Consider the following 20,690-nt stretch of genomic DNA (forward strand, 5'->3'; position numbering starts at 1 on the left):
ATTTAATTATGGTATAATTATGCAAGCTGGTGTCCTTTTACAGATGGGGAAACTGAGGTTCAGAGAGGGTAGACGACCTGGCCAGGGCCGCATAGATAGGAAGTGACCCAGCCCTTCTGACATCCTAAGCCTGTTTCCATCAGTTAGTCTCCTTTCGGCTCAGTGGTGCTGCCTCCTGGCATCAGGCTTGAGATGAGCTGATTGCCGCAGGATGGGAAGGGACTGGGAATCGGGTGAAAGCCCCTCACACCCACTGCTGCCTTCCCGGGGACTGGGGCCGGTGGGTGGGGGTGGGGTGGGTAGGTATGAGTGGGGGTGGAGGCTGTGCCCCTGGAAAATTGGGAGGGGCAACGGGCTCAGGGTGGGGCTCCTGTGGGGTGTATGTGTGTGGAGAGAGAGAGAGAGAGGGAGAATGATAGAACCAGGATAAATATGTAACTAGGTGTTTGCTTCCAAAATGAAAATAGCGTTATGATTTATTTCTGATTTTAAAAGCAAGGCATGCTGGTGGTAACAAATTTAGTCTGCACAGAAAGGAAGAGTAAAGGAAGTGAAACCAGCCTATAATTCCACAGACTAGAAAGAACCATGACCCGAAGCTAGGCTTTGAGTTCTGCATTCCAGGGCTTAGCTACCTTAAATTCCCCTCAGTCTTGCCCGTTGGCGAGTTTCCATGGAGACCACCAAAAAACGGCTAATATGAATAACTCTGATTTTTGAATTTTGGACTCACTTAGGGGTAGCTGGGTTGATGTCACCTGATAATTCCTTTAGGGTTTATTTTCTCTAAGATGAATTTTAAAACTCGCAAAATATGGTTAGCTCATTAAAAGTCATGCTTTCAAAAACGAACCATATGAGAAAAATTTCGATACGATGTTTAGACAAAAGGGGACGTAAAATTGGGCATCCAACATGATCTGAGCCTGGATTAAGTTGTGTATCTAGGGGCACCTGAGTGGCTTAGTTAAGCGTCTGACTTCAGCTCAGGGCATGATCTCAACGTTCAAGGGTTCAACGCCCCCCCAGCAGGCTTACACTCTGTGCCTCTCTCTCAAAAATTAATAAGCATAAAAATGAAAAAAAAAAGACGTATATCTATATTCACAGAAAAAACAAAAGAATTTGCAGCAGTTCTCTTAAAATGTTACCTCCTAAAATGTTATCAATGTGAATTATTTTAATTGTTTTCTTTATATTTTTCTGTATTCCTGAAGTTTAAAAAAAATTTTTTGAATGTTTATTTTTGAGAGAGAGAGAGAGAGAGAGAGAGAGCTCAAGCAGGGGAGGGGCAGAGAGAGAGGGAGGCAAAGAATCGGAAGCAGGCTCCAGGCTCTGAGCTGTCAGCATAGAGCCTGATGTGGGGGTGGAACTCTGGAGGTGGAACTCACGAGCTGTGAGATCAGGACCTGAGCCAAAGTCAGATGTTTAACTGACTGAGCCACCCAGGTGCCCCATGTATTACTTTAGTTTTTATAAGGGGCATGTTTTGCTTATACAGTCAAAGAATAATATGCTATTTTTAAAAAAGGATAGATGTTTGGGGACAAGATGTTTTTGAAATACACAGTGACTAGTATGTGCAGAGACAAAATAAAGCAGGGTATTAAGCAATTTCCTGTTGACCTTAATCAACATTCTAGCCTGGATGGATGTTGGAGAAAGAGGTGGGAGTAACTGGCTGAGGGAATGTTCATCTGAGTTTCTGAAATATTCATTTCCTGCAAATCCTCTCCTCTGCAGCCATCTCCAATGGAAATGCCAGTTTCTGTCTGTAGGAGCCCTGAAAGCCCTCATTTAGAGTTAGGGTTCTGCTTTCCCAGGGAGACTGGTGGTTTTACCCCTGGACATCTGCCAGAAATCAAACAAAAGGGACAGGTAGGAGAAAATAGTCTGTAATTTCGGCTCTATGGATGTATGTCATGTACAGCTTGGTGTATGTTTCTGGTATGAAACTATCAAAAACTCCCACGATAGCGCCCACTGTTTGGGTCCACCAGCAGGGACACTGTGAGCCCAAAGATCCCTCCTGGGTGGAGCTAACAAGCTTCTCCAGCCTCCCATTGCTCTGTCCTTTCCAAATGAGTGGTAAAGACAACAATAAAAACCAAGAATCCTTAAATCTCAGGGGAGAGTGGAGAGGTGAAGGGAGGTCTGTTTTATGGCACACCTTCAATAAAAAAGATTTACAGGTAAGTCATTTTCTCTTCTTTCTAGGTGTTATATTGAGAGGGTCCAGTAAACTAAACCCCAGAGAGAGCTTGGTATAAATAAAAAAATCCGACAACTGTCAAAACAAATAGCAACCAATCAGAAATACAACGTTGAGGGAAACTCCAGTTCTCAAATAATTTAGAGAAGTGTTAGCCTGTTACAGCAAGAGTAAAGACTTAAAGGGACCTTGGGAGGCAATTTAGGATGTCTCCTGAATCTCAAACTTGGAGATTTGATTGAGAGAAATGGGTAATACAGGTCTAGTTTTATCTCTAAGGAATAATCAAAGCTCTAAGTATCAGTGAAGAATACAGTCTTTCATTCGTTCACCTGGCAGTCACCGAGTGCCTTCTCTGGACAGGCTGTGAACTGGGTGATGGAGAAGCAGAGTGGAAGGACACAGACCCATCCCCATGGACCCCAGAACATGGAGGGAGGAGCCATAGCTATCGTGCAGGGTGTTCTATACAGGGATAGAGGTAAATGCTGGCTGTTATTGTGGGAGAGAGAGGAGAAGCAACACTGTGGGGTGTGTGTGTGTGTGTGTGTGTGTGTGTGTGTGTGTGTGTGTGAGCTGATGATTGGCAGAACTGAATTTAAAAGACACAAAAAGTTAGGCAGGTAAAGGGAGCCGGGTAATAAGTATATAAGCCAAGTAAGATACAATAGTCATTTGTTCATTCATTCATTTGACACATATTGAGCTCCTACTGTGTTCCAGGCACTTTCCCAAGAACTGAGTGAACAAGACAGACAATGCCCTTGCCTTCAGAGTGCTTATAATCTAGGGACCAAAGAACTGCTTATAATCTAGGGACCAGGTAAGCAACAAATCCACAAAGAAGAGGCTTTCAAAGAGTAACGTGTTGTGAAAATATAAGAAAGTATAATGTGATCTGAGGGTGTGGTGGGCCTGAAGGTGGCCAAGGACCATCTCAGAGAGATTGCCTTCAATGCTGTGCCTTGAGTCATCAGTCCAAAGCTCCAGGGAAGAATATCCAAGGAGGCGGGAACAGCAAGTGTAAGGGTTAGAACTTGGTGTCTTCAAGGATCAGAAGAAGGGCAATGAATGAGGGGGACAGTGGAAGGGGAAGGGGGTATTGTGGTCAGAGAGGTAAGCAGGGGCCAGACCATGTAGTGCCTGTGGGCCCTTGTGAGGACTTTGAGAATTGTTTGTAAAGAGTGTGAGTGGGTAGGTAGACCAGTTGGTCAGCTATGGTGATAGACCCTGGTGGAAAGCCATGGTGGCCTGGGTGGAGGTCGTAGTTGTGAACTTGGTCAGAAGATGACAGTTTGGGATTATGTTCTGGAGGTAGAAGCAACAGTTTCTATGGAAGGATTAGAAAAGTGAGGGGAGAAGGAAAGAGGAATAAAGGATACCTTCTGGGATGCTTTTTTTTTACCTGAGCAGTGGGTAGATGGTGGCCATTTATAGAGGTGGGGAAGAGGAAGTTTGTTTGTTTTGTTTGAAGGGGGGGCAGCAGGCATGGCATAAACCCACGTTTATGGACAGGGATGAGAGATGGCAGGAAGGGCAGGCAGAGGTCTTGAAGGATCCCGTTGGCCCCATGAGAGCACCACATGCAACACCAAAGCCTCAGGTAGTCAATGAAGACTTTTGCAACCGGGGTGGTGGGGAGGGGGGTGGGTTTAACACTGTCTGGTTTCATCGTTTGAAAGATGATGAGCTTCCAGTGTAGGTGTTTGCTTGGGGGGAGGTGGCAGGAAGCAGAGATTAGTCAAGATGCTGTCGTAATAGCGCAGGCAGAGCTGGCGGTAGGTGAAGTAAGGGGGGACGGAGAGAAGGGACAGGTTCTTGAGCTATTCAGCGCATAGAAGATGCGGGACACAGTGTCTCATTAGACGTGCGAGGTAGATTGTGAACATTCATTTTATGGGTTCCATGGAGTTCATGGATGGTTTCTGTTCACTGCAATGCAGCACAGAGCATGGGGAGGGTTGAGGAGGTGAGGAGTTAAGTTATTGACTCGCAGATGTGTGTTATAGTCAAGTTATAGACTCGCAGATGTGTGTTATAGTCAAGTTATAGACTCGCAGATGTCTGTTGCTTCCCTCATAGCCATTTGGCTCCTCCTTCTTCCCTGCCCCTCCTTCAGCACAGTCCTGTCCTTCAGGGGAAGCTGACCCAGCGCCCAGCTCCAGGGGTGGTCCCCCTGTATAGGCAGGTAACTCACCCCCGGCCAATGAGTAGTATGAAAGTGGTCATGTGACTCACTTGGGCCAATGGGATGGGGGGACAGGTTTCCGAGGGCTTTTGGGAAAGCAGCTTCATTGCTTTTACCTGAGAGTGTCTGGAAGCAGCCCAGCCTGGTCGCCTGGATGTGCAGTCCCAAATCACTGCAGCTGTCTAGCCACCTCTCTGAGGATATTGAGACCCAGGCAGACAGGCTGGAGCTGCCCAGTTATGTGAGGAAGCTGTTTGCATGTCGTGCAGCCCGTTTGCATTTCCCTTACTGGCAGCTGGGAGCATCTGGACAGATACAAGGGCCAGTGGGACATCCGGTGGAGATTTCCAGCAGGCACGTGGGCATTCTGTGTGGGCCTGGAGCTCAGGGTAGAGTCTGAGGTGGAAAAAGAACTCTAGCTCGCACTCCTGAGGGTTGGTGTGAATAGGATTGTTTTCCTATTCAAATAAGACTTAAAAAAAATTTTTTTTTTTTTAACGGGGAGAGAAGTGGAGTAGTGGAAGGAAAAACTTCCTTGAAGAGTGCTCCGCGGTGTGGTAGTGTAGGGGTGGCTTATGGAACCTCTTTAATTAAAAATCTGAAGGAGAGATGCTAATCATTAGAATGATTCAGACACTGTTCAAAGAGAAGCTGAATGACCTATTTTCTGAGATTTTTTTAAAAGTGGAAATTCATTTTGTGTTCGTTGCCCCAGACGACCTCTAAGAGATGGAGACTAGCCCAGAGGAAAGAAGATGGGAGCTTTGGGGTCTGGCACCCACAAAGGCCAAGTCCAGATTTCACACTTAGGAGCTGAATTCTTTCTCTCCCTGAGCCTCTTTGTGAAGTGCAGAAAACCAGTCGCCTCCCTCCCCCAAGGTGGTCCTGTGAATTAAATTGGAAGCTCCTATAACGAGCTTGTACTGTGCCTGGAAAATAGTAGTGGGGCGGGGAAGGGGGAGAGGGAGGAGGGGGAGGTGCCCCTTCTTTCCATTCTCTCTCCATCTGTCTCCCATAAGGCTTTTTTAAAAAAGTATTCTATTATAACTTTTAAAAATGTTTATTTATTTTTGAGAGAGAGAGAGAGAGAGCCTGTATGAGCGGGGAGGGGCAGAGAGAGAGGGAGAAAGTATCCCAAGCAATCTCCAAGATGTCAGCACAGAGCCCATCTTAGGGCTCAAACTCACGGGACCGTGAGATCATGACCTGAGCTGAAACCAAGAGTTGATCACTTAACCGACTGAGCCACCCAGGTGCCCCGCTCTCCTAAGGAGAGCTCCTTATTTCCAGCATCCTCCGCTGACGGACGTGGTTACCAGTGAGCTCTCCTTGTCAGATCTGACAGTTTGTTCACATCTTCCTCGACCAATCACTGGGCACTTGAACTGGCCCATCACTCTCCTTGAATTTCCTCACTTGCCTTTGGCATCCCCGACCCCGAGTTTGGTTCTCTTCCTGCCCCTGTGGCTACTCCTTTCTGTCCTTGTTGGCTCCTCATCATCTTCTAGAAGCTAAGAGGTAGAGCGCCCTGGGACTCAATCCTCAAGCCCCCAACTCTAGCATCTCACCCCTCAAGTGGTCTCATCTCAGCCGAAGCAGAAAGCCCAACGCCCTTACCGTGGGCCATCAGCCTCTGCCAATCTGCCCCTCCCAGTTTCCTCTGCTGCCTCCTACCATTGTCCCCCGGCTCACCAGAACTCCTTGCCGTTTCAGGAAAATGCCATGCACCCTCTCTGTTCAAGCCTCCTCACTTACTGTCCCCTCTGGCATGGCGTCTCCCTACCTCACTTGTCTCAGGTCCTTGTTCCAATGTCACTGTTTCAGAGAAACCCTCCCCAGCACCCTGGATAACCTACTGTCAGGCTTCATCCTCTCCCCTGAACGTGCTGTCACAGCACTCAGCACTGCTTAATGCATTATATATTTATTCGTACATCTCCCCCATTAGAATGTCACCTCCTTGAGGTCAGAGATCTTGTTTTAGGCACAGAATCTCCAGCTTCTGAAATGGTGTGTGGCACAAAATGGGCTCTCAGTAAATCTTTGTTGAATGAACGCGTTCACTGAGGATTATGGCTATAGCCATTACCAATGTCATTATTTTCCCCAACTTTAAGATTCTACTATATATGCGTGCAAAGAGGGAGGCGCCAGTTGACTTCCCGACATCCCTCTTGGTTTTCCAAGTCCAGTGGATGCTCTGTAAATGGCTTACATGGGAACAGATCCAAACAGAATTACTGACGCTCAGGGGCCTCAGATCACCGCACTGCTGGGCATCCTGTACTTCCTAAAAAGCCATCCTGAGTGATATGGTTAGAAAGCCACTTAGACATGTCTGTTTTGGAAGCAGTCGTCTGACCTATGGTGGGAACGTCAAATGAAACAGAAACATTCTGACGTTTTAAGAGCTTTAATTTACTCACGATAAAAGCCACGGCATCCGAATATGTCAAGTTTATAAGGCATAGACTTCAGAACAGGAATGTGCCTACCTAATGTGAGGGCATGTCAGCGAATTGATTGACTTGTTGAAGGAGGACACTGGGAGCATCTTTGGAAGACACAGAAGATGTATCTGGAAAATATATCTGAAAGTCGGTTTTAGGGTGAACCTGTCATGCTCGCTAGCAGTATGAAGTTAGGTTATAAGTGGAATCGAACAATTGCCAAGGTGATTCAGGCAGATGCATCTCAGAGGCCCCGAAGGACAGGACCCCCATGACCGTTGTCGATCAGTGGGGTGTAGTGGAGAAAGCACGGCCTTTGGAGTGACACAGACCGGAGTATGTATCCTAGCTCTGCTGTGTGACATCAGGTAAGTTACTTAACATCTCTGGGCTCTGGTTTCTCCTGTCACGTGGCAGAGACTGCTATGAACCACCCCATCTGTTTTCCCGGGAGCCCAGCACTCAGCGCGACTGCATTTCTGAGCCTTTCTCGCAGCTGGGTATGATCGCGTGCCTGAGCTCTGGGCCGAGGAATGTGATGAATGCCATTTGTGTTGCTTCTGAGCGTAGCCCGTAAGAACCTCTCAAGGGCTCTCTGTCATGCTCTTTGCCCTTCTGGCCTGAGGCAGAGGAGCCTGGGAACTCCAGAAGCCATGTGCCAGGGACGGTGGAGCCACAAGACCAGGAGGCATAGGTCCCTGCATCAGTGCCTCTAGGAGAGCCGCCTGTTTGGGACTTTGAGTGACCGAGAAACCAGGTGTCAACGAGAAAGACAGTTCTGTGTTTCCTGCCCCTGGGATTTGGGGGTTCAGTTGTCCTCTCAGATACTACTTCCCTAATAAATGAGGAGAAACATTTTTGTTTTTGGAGACTTGAAATACGTCTTGTGTTTGAAGCTCCCAGAACACGTCTTGATGTGCAGCAAGGGATCGATACTGGTTCTTACGATCCTCTTGCCTAGTTAATCTATCGTGGCCATCCCACGTTGGCCCTCAGAGGGTTTTGTTGGCCCTGGGGGGAGTATCAAGAAGTATAAAACATAGTCCCGGCTCTCGAATTCTAGGCGCGGACGACGAGGAAAAACAGTTACGCTCCAAGTATATACACAGTAGTCTCCCCTTATGCGCGGTTTTGCTCTCTGCGGTTTCTGTGACCCGCTGTCGACCTCGGTCTGGATGCACACGGACGGCATGTCAGGTCAGTGATAGCCTAACGCTGTGTCACATGCCTGCGTCCTTCACCGCACTTCACCTCATCAAGTAGGCAATTTATCATCTCATATCATCACAAAAAGAAGGGCGACTACAGGACAATAAGATGTTTTGAGAGAGAGAGAGACCACATTCGTGTAACTTACTGTCCTATATATTGTAGATTGCTATGACTGTTCTATATTATTAGTCATTGCTGTTAATCTCTTATGGTGCCTAATTTATTTATTTACATTTTAAAAAGGTTTTAATATATATATTTATTTATTTTGAGCAACCTCTGTGCCCAGCGTGGGGCTCGAGCTCACCACCCCAAGATCAAGAGTCTCACGCTCCACCGACTGAGCCAGCCGGGTGTCCCTTAGGTGCCTAATTTATAAGTTGAACTTTATCATGGGTATGTAGGGACAGGAAAAAACATAGTATATAGAGGGTTCGGTACTGTCTGCAGTTTCAGGCATCTACTGGGTGTCTCGGAACGTGTCCCCACAGGGAAGGGGGACTACATGGATCCTAAAATATCAGACCTCTGAAGGACAAGAATGGAGCGTCTCTAGGATCAGCCATTAGAATTCAGAGGAAGAAGTTCCCTTTGGTTGGGCTCGTTAGGGAAGACTTAACAAATCAGCACGTATCAGGAGAGATTGGTTACATGGGCCACCACAAATTGTGGTCGACTAAAAAATTTCTGTTTCATTTCAGACACATGAGATATCCAGTCTTTTAACACTTATCCGTTGCTAGCCATGTTAGCAAGGTAGGCTATTAGAAAAGTAACCTAGAATATGGAAAAGCTGTAAATTAGGACAAGGGTGTTCATTACTGGGACACTTAAAATGTCAAATGATCAGAAGCGACCCAGATGTGAAGTAGTGGGAAACGGCTGAGGCAGATCAGGGCTCCTCCTTTTGATGTACTCTGTCCCTGTGAAACTTCATCGTTTCCGCCTGCATAGGTGGCTACTCCATCTATGACTTTGGACCTGACTGCTCCCAACTCCACTCCCATATCTCTAGCTGCCCACAGGGTGTCTGCGTTTGGGTGTCTCCAAGACATCTCAGACTCAGTGTCTCCAGCCTAAGCTTAGGAGTCACACACTGTCCTCACCCCTCTGCCAGGCCCCTCCGCCGTCCGGCATCTCCTGCCTTGTCATCTTTGTGATGAAGAAGTTGTGAGAATCAGGATTCTAGACATCTCTTTTAAAGCCATCCTCTTGTCTTTATCTCTGCCACTCCCCCCCCCCCAGACTGAGCTGTCATTTCTATGTGCCTGGACTGTGGCTCACCTGTCCTCCTGCAGGCAGCCTCAGCTCTTCTCCAGTCTTTTCCACCTCATCTCTGAGCATTCGCCCCAGCTATTTCCTCACCCTGAAACTCCTCAGTGGCTTCCCACTGCTTTTATTTTTTGAAGTTTATTTATTTATTTTGAGAGAGAGGGAAGGAGGTGGGGCAGAGAGACAGAGAATCCCAAGCAGGCTCTGCACTGTCAGTGCAGAGCCTGATGCGGGGCTCAAACTCAAGAACTGGGAGATCATGACCTGAGCTGAAAAAATCAAGAGTCAGTTGCTTAACTGACTGAGCCACCCAGGTGGCCGCCCACCCTCACCACTGCTTTTAGAACAAAGACCCAAATCCCTCACTTGGGCCGCTTGTACCTCCTTGTCTGAGCCTTGCCTGTCTCTCCGCCTTCTTGTCCTGCTGTTCCTCTCAATTCCTTCCCCACAATCCAGCCACGGGCCATTGCTCAGCTCTTCTCTCTGCTCTGAATGCACTGTCCTAACCCACTCCCCCGCCTCTGAACGCACAATTGCCAGGCTCGCCTTTGGCATATCCTCCAGATGCCCTGGACCCATCACCTCAAGGTAGCTGTCCATGGTTCTGCATCTAGGTCAGGTTCCTCTCGGACCTGCTTTGTAGCTTACACACAGCCCGGGCCAAGGAAAAGATGGCTCAGGGGCCTTCTGGATGGTGAGAAGCCAGGTGTTAAAAAACATTTGTCACTGATGATGCAGCGTGGGTATCTCCCTTTCTACAACTGAGTGTGAGACCATGGAACGTAGTTCTGATACCGAGTTTGAACCAGGGCTAGTCATTTCGTGCCAAAAATATTTACCACGTGCTGGACACTGTGCTGTTTCCTCTGCTCCCCGGGAGCTTGCCATTTGTTGAACACATTTCAGAAATCTGGGTATCAGGAGAGCAAATCTGTCTTCAGGGAACTCCCGCAAATGTGTTTTATTTCCTTGAGTAAGACATTTCATTTTCTGGGTCTCAGTTTTAATAACAGTCCTTGCTGACTGCCCCGTGGTGACGGGGGCTGGCGTTCATGCTGCTAACATACTTGGACACCTTCAGGCCTTGGGTGTGATGCAGAGGAGAAGTCGGGCTTTGAATCTGAGCAGTTGAAAGTGTGACTTTCCCAAGACCCTTCCTTCATCCCTGCCGCCCACCCCCCCCCCCCAGAGGACCTGTGCTATTCAACCAGAGAGCAGAGCAGGTCCTGGCTGGCAAGGACCCAGGGATTAATGTCCAGGGCGTTAACATCATAATTGGCCCGGCTTTGAAGGCGGCAACATCTGCTGTGTGAGGCCCTGATGCCAGAGCCCACGTGGCACCTCCCGGCTGGCCAGGACCCCCTGTCTTGGGAGGTTGGGAGGCAGCTGGGGTGGCCTGACGGCTGTACTTAGCACACGCTCCATGGTTACTGTCAGGTGTTGAAAAGCTCTCATTAGGGCCAAGGAATTGACTTGTGTCCAGGGCTTCTCAGGAAGGCAATGGGGACCCACGGGAAAGGCTTTGTGCTGGGAGGCGCCCAGGGACTGGTAATTGAGTTACTGGTAAAGTACTGAGGCACCGTGGCCATGATAAGTATTAGTGGCGTGAGGCTGGCAGACTGTTGCAAGGCTATTCTGCACTTTTCCTTTGGCATGGAATACTCGGAGATTAATTCTTTCTTGAAAAATGTTTACTGGGGCAGTAGAGCCCGGTATTCAGGAGGGCAGTGGGGAAGTCGGATCACCAGTATCTGGAGGTGGCAAAGGGAGAAGATCACCATGCCCCACACCGTGGCATGCATTGTCTCAGCAACAACATTCCTGGGACGCCTCGTTTTCCGGATGAGGAAACTGAGGCTCCAGCAGATTGGATGGCCTGACGACACAATCATAAAAGATAGATTATGGATTAGAATCTTATCTGTTTTCAGGCCCCCACTGCCCTGACTACATCATGGGTGCATTTATGGACACGGCCCAGTTAGGTCCATATAGTTTCCGTTGCTCAGTTTCCTGCTTCCAAAAGAGCTCTCAAATGCATCCACTTCCTAACACTTCTGGCCCAAGCGGCTCTTATCTGCATGACTGCAGCCTCCTAACCAGCTTCTCTGCTCCTCCTCTGCTCCCCTTTGCCTACTGAGCGGGAACAGATCTCAGGATGTCACTTGCATGCTTCCCATCCCTCGAAGGGTTGCCATTGCCATGAGGCTGGATTCCAAAATACTTAAGGCCTGAAAGTCCTCCCCACCCCCACCCCGCCCCATGTCTCCTTCCATCTCTGGACCCTTGGCTCTACCCACATAGTCTTCCTGTACTTTCTGGAAGGCTCTAGGCACTTAATCCTGCCTTTGGGCCCTCACATATGCCACTCATTCTGCCCGAAACTCTTCCCCGACTTTTTCCTGGGTGACTTCTAGTCACCCTTGAACGTTTCTTCCTCAGAGGACGTTCCTGTCTCCCAAAGCCCTCTCCTTAGTGTCCCCACTCTCCCTTCTTCACTTGTTAATTATTTGCAAATATTTTTTTCTTCTGTGACTTTGCTGGCTGCTTGCTTTGGTCTTGGTCTTTTCTCTCCCTCTGTTTTATGAGCTCCTGGAGGTTAGGGACCAGGATGGCTCTGTTCCGACAATCTCCCTGCATCAAGCACATTGCCCGGCACTCAGTGCATTTCCAATAAGCACATTTTGTATTTGTTGAATGAATAAATGGTTCTCAAAAACTGTTGGCATTGTCTCTGACAATGTAAGTGCATGTGGCATATTTATATCAGCCAGTTCATTCTAAGGCAGTTTTCATCCATTTATTCATCCATGTGTCATTTCCATCAATATTTACTTAGTACCAACTGGATGCTGGGGATGCAAAACTGAACAAGAAAAGTTGCCAGCCCTCTAGTAACTTAGTAACTTGGGGGTGGGGCGGGGCGGTGGAGACAGAGCCTGAGCTGAGTCAGGTGTGGGTGACTGGTCCTCCAGTTACTCAGTGTGTGACCTTGGGCAAGTCACTTGTCACTTCACTTCTCTGAGCTCCGTGCGGGCGGCTCCTCTGTAAAATGGAGATAAGCAGACACATCTCGCAGGGCTATTCTGATGCGAACACGAATGAGCTAAAGTGCGTAAAAGCAGAGCTCAATAAAGAGAAGATGTTATTTTTATTTTTATTAGCTGGGTGGGGCATAAAGGGGGAGCCAGGTTATCTACCTGGTGGGGGGGGAGGGGAATTAGAGAGGCTCTAATACATGATGAAGTGCCTTTGAGGCAGGGTGGGTAGAGGTGGGGGCTTGTTGTGTGACAACAGAGGGACTTTTGGGGGGGATCTGGATTGCGGTGTTTTGAAAATGAGCATCTCCTCATGTCTCTCTCCCGGGGGTGGGGGGGTGGGGCGCACACCACCTTCCCTTCTTCTGAGAATAGTTCAGTTCGTCTTTGGAAAGCCCGAATGCACCACGCCTCCCCCACTCTCGTCCCTGTTCCCATGCTGTCCCCTTCCCCCCCCCCACCCCGACCCAGCTGCCAAGCCTATACCTCTGTTTCCCCTTTCCTCTCAAAACTCGGAAGAAAGGAGGATTGGAAGCGTCTCTGTCTTCCATCCAATGAAATTAGGAGTTGGCAGCTGTGGTTCTATTGATCACTACTCTCCCCTCCCAACCTCCGGGAGACTTGTACTCAGGATGGACAAGGCAGGGATACGAGACTTAGCAACGACTTGGAGATGGATGGGGACCCGGAGGCCACCTCATGTGGCCTCCATCCTGGCAGTGCCCTTGAGGAGGGGCCTTGGTGGACACTCTCTCCAATGTGCCCCAAGGTCATGTCAGTGGGGGCCAGTTTCAACGTGTATCAGTGGTGTGAACTTCAGTCTCTAAGTCCACAATTCAGTAGAAAAACACTGCAAAGTAAACGTCTCTTCAAGGAAGAAGTGGCAGGATATTGAAGGGTTGGGGCTCTGGGAACCTCACCGCCGGGATCTACATTCCAGCTCTGTCATCTTGGACTGATGAATATAGCTCAGCCTCAGTTTCCTGATCTGTAAAATGGGAATGATAATGGTACTTCCTTCCTTCCTGGGAGCTATTATGGGGATCGCTGCAATAACAAGGGGGGAGCCCTTAGAACACTGCCACGTCCAGAGTGCTAACATGATACGTGTTGACCGTTATGATTAAGACTTGGTGGAACCCCGCCGAAGCAAGGGCTGGAGTGAGATGACAAGGGCCCAGAAAAATCGCCAACCTCCCTAAATCCCTCTTTCTGCTCTCTGAGGACTCAAATGCCTTCGCCAGGGAGCAGTACCTTTCACTGCGTGGCAACAGAGAAGCTTGTGGCAGAGTAAAGAGAGCCAGGCCTCTGCAATGGGCGGACTGTGGGACTCTCAGCAATCACCCGGCCATGGGTAATTACCTACCCTCGCTGTACTTCTGTTTCCTCACTTGCCGGACCGTGACCCCCATCTCCACAAGAGAGGGTAGGACCTGACATCTCAGCATCACGTCCCCTGGTTCGCTCTTGTCCAGGCCACCTCAGTGACTGGTTACTGCTGCTGTCTCCTGACGGGCCTCTGTCTCCCTGTTTGTCCCCATATAGGCACCATATAGCTTTCCCCATATAGTTTGTCCCCATATAGCTTTCAGAAGCTTGCTCTGAAAACCCAGGTCAACGAACTTCCAATGTCGCTGCTTTCCTTAGACCCTCCAGTGGCTTCCAATATCCCCGAGTGGGTAACTCTCATCCTGGCCTACAAAGCATGTCTCTCCCATTCACTCGGCTCCCTCCCATGTGCCTCCTGCTGGGAACACCCCAGGGCCTTTGCTCATGCTGTTCCCGGGCCCTCAGCCTGGAATGTGTTTCCCCCAGATAGCAGCATAGCTCATTCATTCTGCCCAACTGTCCCCTCCTCTGAGAGTTCCCGCGTGGCCACCCTATCTCTCACGGCATTTCCTTTTGGGCGCTCCCTGTCCCCTTCCCCTGCTGGATATTTCTGCACAGCACTTATCAGGGCTTGACAAACGTTTATGTATTTGTTAGTCTATTGCTTTTTTTTCTTCTCATCAGGCTGCAGAGCCCAGAGAGGGGAGGATCCGACTCTTTGATCTCTGCTGGATCTCCGGCACCCGGCACAGTGCCTGGCTGGGTGTAGATAGTAGTTTTTGAATGAACAAGTGCAGAGTGTGTCCAGGGATTAACGTTGTGAAAATGGGCCTGGTCCATTGTAGGTGTTTGATAAAGGTGAGTTTTTAATCCCTTCATTATCAAGCTAGAAAGAACACTGAAAAAGCAAATACCCTTGGGAGGGGCAACACGTTGATTTCAATTCACCCGGGATTCCTGCAGAGGGGAGGACTAAGCTGGGGGGTGGGGAGGAAGGCAGGCCGAGGGCCCCAGCCACTCTTCCCTTGCTAAGCAGTTTTGCCTCTGGCCAGCTTTGTTTACGCCTGTGTAGGATGATTCTCCAGGCAATTGAATTGAATTACCCTTTTCATTCTAATAATCTGAACAGAATTCAGATGTGGTATTTGATGATGTCTTGTCTATTGAACGACCGCAGGACTGCCTGGCACGTTGCAGCAAACGACCATCAACTTGAGGGCCGCCGTGCCTCCACCAAAGTGCCAATATTTCCGTGGAAAATCCCGGTCATTTACAGTTTATGTCTCAAAAATGAATTTTTATTTCATTGGCTTAATCTTTAGAGTTATCAGAAACGTGTGTTTATTCCCAGGGAGACTTCAAATGCAGGATTCTTGTAACAAGACCAGAGCTGGAAGATTTCCTGAAGTGGGGGAAAGAAAAGCGCTCCCTGCCTGGCTAGAATTGCTGTGTGTATGATGCCCTGCAGAGAGAGAGAAGAGAGCAGGCTGGATGCCTTCCAAAAATCAGAAGGGAAGCTGATTCCTACTTGGGAGGGTGTTAAAATCTTAAGAGCAAGGCCAACAGACCGAGGGGAGAAAGTGAAGGAGAGAGAGAAATGTGTGAGCATCTTTTCCATTTTTTTTTTTTTTTCTGTTTTCTTACAGCCAAATGCCTGGAAACCTGCGGCATCCGGCAATTTCCTGGCCGCAGCGTATAGTAAGCACTCAGGAAATGTAAGTTAAATTGGAGTTGAATTTGGCTGATGAGGGTTTGGAGGCAGTGTGAGCTGCTGTGATCTGATTCGACCAAGTCTCTCCCCGCACTCCCATCCCCCTGGTGCATTCATATTGTCTAATAATCTGTCACAAATAGCAACAGCACTGAAGCCTTTCACTGTGTCACAGGGAAGGATCCGGCCCTTCCCAGGGGATCTCCCCCGGCACAGGAGCCGGCCCAGCTCTGCCCACACACTGGGTCTCTGAGTCAGAAGGGCATGTTTTTGCAACTAATTTTACTACTCTTGTTTCTGTCCCATTGGTCAAACCCTGCTAGCTTTTTTTGGGAAGGGGTCTGCACCAGCTGAGATCCCAAGATTAGTTATATTGATAAGGAGAAATTTCTCTGACCAGCCTCCCATCCCGCTTCCTCATTTTCTGCCCTTAGACAACTCGAGAAAGATAGACTGCACTGTAAACAGCATCATCACTGAAACATCTCCTGGCAAGAGCTCTTGGAATCATAGATAATTAGTGAACTTGTAGCAGCCAGCTAACTCAGCGCCGATGCAAAGCTACTCGGTTAGTCACCGTAGTATCTCCAAGTAAAGGGATTACTCCAAGCATCAGTTATGGACAGATGCGACTGACTTGTACTGTCCCAGTCTTTTGTGGGTATAGCAACAAACAAACCAGACCAAACTCTTTGCTCACTTGTGACTTATATTCTAACGATCCACATTTGTCTATCTATCTTATGCAGTGACCTGAAATGACACAGACAATAAAATTACAAAAAGAAAAAAATATCAGGATCAAATAATATGTCAATGAGAAGGGAAGGTCAGCATCAGAGGAGAAGAAATACCACTAGGCAATTCATAGGGTCCTATCGAGCTGCCAATGCCAAGTGGGAGCTTTGGCCTGAAGCTCCCTGACGACCAAGGTAGAGAGGGAAAGTATATGTGTCACACGAGTCTCATTTGTTCAGAAAGGGATATCGGTACTTTCCCTATTTCTTCTTATAATAAAATCCATTATCTAATCATATGACCTTATTTAAGCCTTAGAACGATCCTTTGACTCAACTATCATTCATCTTAACCCCATTGTACAGATGGAAAAAACTGGGACTTAAAAAGCTGTGTACCTTTCCCAAGGTCTTATCTGGGAAGTGGCAGAGGTGAGGTGAATTTTCAGGCAGTCTAACTTCAGAACCAGTGCCCTTAACCACGTACGGTTGGCCCTTGAACCACGCAGTCAAAAATCTGAGTATACCTTTTGACTCCCCCGAAACTTAACGACTAATAGTCTGTTGAGTGGAAGCCTCACTGATAACATAAACAGTTGATTAACACAGTTTGTATGTCATATGTATTATATACTGTATTCCTAGAAGAGGAATATGTTAGAGAAATGAAAATGTTAAAGAAAAGAAAATGTTAAGAAAATCCTAAGGAAGAGAAAATACACTTACAATGCTGTACTGTGTATGTGTGTATACATACATGTACTGTGTGTGTGTGTGTGTGTGTGTGTGTGTGTGTGTGTGTACGTAAGTGGACCCACACAGTTCAAACCTGTGTTATTCAGGGTCGACCACTTCACTGTCTCTCCCTCAGGGCAAACTGAAAAAGTACATGAATGGCCCTTGAGCAAAAGCCTAATTGCCCTGGGAGATGGTCTCCTGCCAGAGATCTGGGAGGAAAAAAAGAGAGAGGCACATCCATGTGAAGTGGGAAAATAACAGTGGGTATGAAATTCATCAGCTTCTAGGCCCAAGACATCCCAAGAATGGGAAAACCAGAGCTGTTAGGTCCCAGGTTCGGGACGGCCCGGGCTAAACTAACCTGATAATCTTGTACCCATTTCCTGTTGTCATAAAGGCAGAAATAAGTGAAAAACAATCCCCGCTAGGTTGGCTCTGCCTGTTCTCAGGCTCCAGCCTTGCGAGAGAGCCTCAGTAGGTCTGAAAGAGGGGCTGTAGTGCTGGGGTAAGCAGTTGGGGGCACTCTCCAAGGTGCTGAAGCAAGAGGCTCTTCCTTTTCTTTCCAGATTGGCTGCTTGCCTTCTGAGTCACTACTCCTGGTAACCACATGAGTGGAAAAAACAAACAAACAAACAAACAAAAAAACAACCAACCCCTCCTCGAAATAGGAGACAAACTGCATGACCAAGTTGAGGAAATGTGCCGATTTGTAAACGTTCAAGTTTATTTACAGGCGATACCCATGTAGAGGTAGCATAGGGTAAAGGTACAGCATGCGTTCTGGAACCAGACTGCATTGGCTCAGCAACTCACTAGCTGAGGGACGTGGGGCCAATTTGTTAAACCTTCTATGCCTCACTTCCTCACCTGTAAAATGGTGGTAGTAGTAATAATAATAATAATAATACCCCAGGAAGATTTGCTGTGAGGACCAAATAAGTTATAAGTCACTAAGCATTGTAAAAAGTGCCTGGAAAATAATAAGATCGATATGTGTGTTTGTTAAGAAACATCTCTTACAGCAAAATTGCTTGGTAATGGGGTCATTTCTGGGATGATGAACCCAGCAGAGTCACTTCATGCCGTTGGGTGAATCCAGCCTTAGGGGATGTGGTGATGGCAGATGACATAGAAGATGGTATCTTGCTCTCATCCCTCTCTATCACATTTACATGAAACACGAAAGGCCTGTGCACCAGATGCAACTGCCTCTTGCATCTTGGACTTCTGAGTCCAATGATTTTCTAAAATGTTGAATTCTGTTTGCTCTACAGTTTTTAAACAACAGCTGTTCATCCACCCTAGAGGTGGCAGTGAGTCTGTGTTGGGGGATGTTCAGCGCGTACCCACCTCCCTCGGCTCCTCACGGGGTTGTTAGGGGGTCTAATTAATTACTGTTTGTAGAACATTGAGAAATTCTCTAGTGAAAGTTGCTATAGAAATGCAAGTTGCTGTATTATGATTACATGTACTTGTAATTGTTTGCAAAGTTTACTTATTGGGCAGGGAGAGAGGGAGAATATAGGGTTTTTTTTCCTTGATGATAGTGGATAATGCTTTGTAAATTGGCATTTATGGATGTCAAATCACTTTATGGAGATGTATCTTCAGAGCTACAGGAATCTCATAATGGGAAATGTACATTGAGGATTTCTTCTTTTGCTTTTGTGCCTCTCTCTCTTGTAACTCCTTATTTCCACAGTGAAACTAATGTGAAAAGAAAGAAACATTGTAAGAAGCAATCATGTGTATCCAAACTTAAAAAACCCCAGTACATATTTCTATACAAAATTTCCTACATAGAGCCAGGTGGGTTTTTTTTTTTTTTTTTTTTTTTTTTTTTTTTTTTTGCCTAGAACACTCCTCCTGTTAATTTATGCTAAAGGTTGAGCAACATTAGGTTGAAATAAAATTTTGAAGGAGAAACGAAGAAAGTTAGGGATACATGTAAACTCCAACAATTAAAATTTTGTGTTGGGCGCCTCTAAGTCTTGGCTTGGCTTTATTTTGTTACATTGTGTGAAATGACTAATAGCAAGCTCACATCTGAGAAATGTCTTTCCATGGTTATACATGCACTTGTTTTTTCTTTATTATCTACTTTCCCCGAGTTTATAGGGAAATACCTATTTTATGGGTATGATTGACCACTATATGAAACCTACCCACCTTCCTCTAATGTATCTGTTTCCTAACTCAGGTGTGAGATTAGTGATACCAATCTTGACGTACTAAAAAGAAAAAGCTGACTGGAATTAAAAGTTAACATTATATAGAGGCAGCACCAATCTTGACGTACTAAAAAGAAAAAGCTGACTGGAATTAAAAGTTAGCATTATATAGAGGCAGCGCCCAAGACCTTGTTTGCGAGCTGTTTACATGGTGATGAAATCTGCATCAGATAAGAATGCTATCAATGCTGCCATTAGCGACTCCTCAGCCAAGTTTTATCTATAGCCTCACAAAAATTGATTTGCAATCAGTTATATTTGTTTTTTAAAATCCCATAAAATCTAAGAAGCCTATTTTAGTCTGTAAAATGGAGCAAATAATTGCCTCTTTTACATGAATCAAGTGTAAAATCCATACCTGGACTAATGGCCATTTTCTTATTCCTCAGAAGGCCCTTTGATCTCCAGCCACACCATACACCCCGTGGATGTTCTACTTTTCTGCTCGTTTGCGAATTTCTAAACTGAGTTTGGAATTCTCATCGACAATCCCTGCCATGTTCTGCTACCTTGCCAGCTGCAGACACTGACTTTCTCTGCTCCAGGGTCCCCTAGTATCTTGTAGGTGATGAGATTTCGCACACACTAATCCATAAAGAAAAGAATGAATGAATGACCTGGGGCTTACTTCTTGAGGGCAGGGACTCTACTTTTATATTTGCTCGTAGCCCTTGGTATGGTGGGCTGATGGCAGGGGGCAGATAATGACACTACTTATCCAAACCGTCCCGTGCACGTCCGCTCACGATGGCTTTTGTTCCTAGAGGATTAGCCATGTTGCAAATGATCAATAAGTCAAATAATCCTGGCAGATCTTCATTTAAAATTCTTAGAGATGCCATCACTTACTTAACTGCATTCAGTCCTATTGATTTACCTCTCACATCCTTCTACTTTTCTCCCTCCCTACTGACCATCCTAGCCTGGGCCACCACCGTCTCTCACCTGCACAGCTGCAGTGGCCCCCTCAGGTCTGCCCGCAGTCATTCTTGCTCCTTCTTACCTCTTCATCTTCATTGTAGCAGAGGGGTCATTTAAAATGCAAGTCTTATCATCTTGATTATGGGATCCTTAAGACCCTTCAGTGGCTCTCATTGCTTTAAGGAATGAAATAACCATCTGCCTTTGTCTCTCCCTCCACAAGTCTTGCTTCACTGTCTTTAGCCTTCCTGGTTCTTAATTATCTCAATTTGTCCCCCCACCCCCACCCTGCCTCAGGACCCTTGCACATGCAGTTGCCATTGCCTGGAATACTCTTTTCTTCCTCACTTTTCACCTGATTACCATGTCATCCCTTAAAGCCCAGCTTCCCCAGGCTAGCTAAAGTTTTGCTTACACACTCTTTCTAACTCCCAGGCCTTTTACCTTCCTCCCAACATAGTTTGTAGGGGTGTGTGCGTGGGGGTGTATGTCTAAGCTCCATGGGAGCAAGAGCTGGGTCTGCTGTTTGCTCCCCACTCTATTCCCAGAGCTTAGAATCCCCTGGGACAACATAAGGATTTAGAAAAAAAAATGTTGAATGAATGAGTAACTCTAGAATAAATTTAAGATCTTTGTCTAATAAAGTAGGAG

At 47.0% G+C, this 20,690-nt stretch overlaps 1 protein-coding gene and 1 long non-coding RNA gene across 3 annotated transcripts in view; one reads left to right on the forward strand and one right to left on the reverse strand.

Moving 5' to 3' along the window:
* Positions 1 to 14,511, forward strand: part of LOC122240461 — an 87,472-nt gene extending 72,961 nt beyond the window's left edge. Inside the window, exons 3-4 of the long non-coding RNA XR_006220237.1 lie at positions 13,597 to 13,726; positions 14,386 to 14,511. This is a non-coding gene — a long non-coding RNA (uncharacterized LOC122240461). The remainder of the gene's footprint in view (positions 1 to 13,596; positions 13,727 to 14,385) is intronic.
* Positions 1 to 20,690, reverse strand: part of CACNG2 (calcium voltage-gated channel auxiliary subunit gamma 2) — a 108,131-nt gene that overhangs the window by 43,512 nt on the left and 43,929 nt on the right. The gene's annotated exons all lie outside the window — the stretch shown is intronic.

This window comes from Panthera tigris, chromosome B4 (assembly GCF_018350195.1).
Source record: "Panthera tigris isolate Pti1 chromosome B4, P.tigris_Pti1_mat1.1, whole genome shotgun sequence".
NCBI classification, from domain to species: domain Eukaryota; kingdom Metazoa; phylum Chordata; class Mammalia; order Carnivora; family Felidae; genus Panthera; species Panthera tigris.